The sequence below is a fragment of the Camelus ferus genome, chromosome X (assembly GCF_009834535.1).
Source record: "Camelus ferus isolate YT-003-E chromosome X, BCGSAC_Cfer_1.0, whole genome shotgun sequence".
Lineage (NCBI taxonomy): Eukaryota > Metazoa > Chordata > Mammalia > Artiodactyla > Camelidae > Camelus > Camelus ferus.
In genome coordinates this window covers 99,918,988-99,921,200 of record NC_045732.1, presented here as the reverse complement: position 1 = coordinate 99,921,200, position 2,213 = coordinate 99,918,988, and the positions used below count along the sequence as shown (strand labels likewise).

The 2,213-nt window shown below is 33.5% G+C and overlaps 1 pseudogene; it reads left to right on the top strand.

Moving 5' to 3' along the window:
- The first annotated feature begins 296 nt into the window (after positions 1–296).
- Positions 297–1,894, top strand: LOC102504645 (annotated as a pseudogene).
- Positions 1,895–2,213: the final 319 nt, after the last annotated feature.

Here is a 2,213-nt window from a genome sequence, read left to right as displayed (position 1 = left end):
CCCTAATTTAATTTATTTAAAAAGATGTTGTGGGAATAATATTTGCAGAACACACTGTAAAAATAAACATCCTATATCTTTCATTTTAACTGGATGAATGTGAACTAAACACTGGCTGAATGTTACACTTGGGTTGCTATGAGACCAGTCATTTTGTGATGTCACAGCTACTCAGGTTGAGAACAACTGTGATGACATAGCAGTTTATGTGTGCTGGCCTGCCAAAGCAGCATTTGAAACGGCAGTGCTCAAAATCAGGCAGATTAGAAAAGGAGCTGTAGAAAAAGTTATTTAAGATGGCATATGTTTCTTCAAAAATTCAAGATATGTCTCCTACAGTTGGACCAACTTGTTCAGGAAAGTCCAGTAGACCTCTATTGTGTGATCAAACATTCTCTGGGGACTTGGATTTGAGGTCTATGATTGAAGAAAATGCTTTTCAGACTTTGTGTGAAGAATCCTTGAGAAAAAGACCATGTTACACACATTGGGTCTCTGAACCAGATGAAGATAATGATATTTGTTCTCTAATATTTCCAAGAAAACTCTGGAAAATGGTTGGGAGTGACCAATTTCAATCCATCTGGTGGGATGATAATGGAACTTCCATAGTGATCAATGAAGATGTCTTTTAGAAGGAAGTTTTGGAAAGAAAGACCCCTTTCAGAATATTTGAAGCTGGAAGTATGAAAAGTTTAGTTAGACAGCTTAACCTTTATGAGTTTAGTAAAGTGCAGCAGAATTTTCCAAGATCTGCTTGTCTAGCTGACTTTCTATCAGAAGAAAAAGAAGTCTCTGTTTTAAGCAAGGTATTCAGAAATTTTAGTCACCACTTCATAACTTATACATAAAATTTTATTTTGTACATCAATCTATGGTAATATAAATGTAAAGTTAGATTTTGAAAATTGTATAAAAATACTAAAGCTAAAATGTTTTAATTTTTTTTAAAAATGAGGACAGTATTTTAAGTATTCACGATTATGAGAAAATTTTCTAGCAACTATGAATCTTATCAGAAATCTAAATAAAGTTATTAAAGCTGCTATTAGAAAGGAGCATTCACCGTTATTGCAAATGCTAATGTTTTAAATTTGATGACTATAGTATTTAAATGTATATTTTCCAAATAAGGAATTTCAAAAAATAGTCACCAATGTTCATATTTTGATAATATTACCTTTGTATTCTAAGTGTGAATTCTGAGGTTTTATAAATTATGCTTATTGTAGTCTTGTATTTTGGTTTAAAGTATTACTAAAATCTTTCTCCTTTGGTTGTAGCTGCAGTTCCATCATAATCCAAATTTTAAACGAGTCTGCCCCTGCTTTTAGTGAGAATAAAAAGAAGAGTTGGGATTAAAAATGCTTCTCTGGTATCTTCATTGGCTCAAGATTTCAAAAAGAAGCACTTTAAAGCAGGGGGTAAATTGGATAATCATAATTCTGGATTTGTGGCTGACACTAGAGGAGAAAGTGCACTTTTACCTTCTGCAAATTTAAACATGCCTCTAAAAAGAAAGCCCTCTACTAGCCACATAATTGATGATACAAGTACCCCGATGACAGGGGATATTTCCCCTGCAACTTCAATATCATTTAGACCACCAGAACAAATTGCAGTGCATCAACGTGCTATTATAAATCAGTTGACCACTTTCCACCTGCACTCACAAAACAGCTACACTGAAGCAAATGGCAGTGTCATGAATATCTTTACAACTACAACCTCTAATTCTCAGTACAGCAACTTATCTCCCATACAGAGCAATTATATTCGACTGATGGTGGATCCTTCTACTTTTCCAAATAGATATCACAAATATGGGCCAATGAAGGTCCTTTTCCTAAACTTCAAACAGAGAGCAACCCACGGTTTCAAGTGCCAGTGTTAGCTGATACATCAGCTAATTCTCTTTCACCACCAACTCATCAGACAACTGCAGTTTATGAACGTCATTGTAATTACAACTGATCTGCCAGAGGACTACCAGATTATGCAGGATAACAAAGATTAAAATTGATGTTGGCAAATATCGACAAATATCTTCTAGTTTCTTTTTTGAACAATAAACATACATGTTTACCTATATTTTTCTTATTTTTAAAAATACAGTAAGAGAAAATTGGGAGATTAAGTTACCATTTAAAGAAAAAATAAGATGTTTGATTGATATGAGCATTTGAGGGTACAATATGGGAGTTAATTTGAAT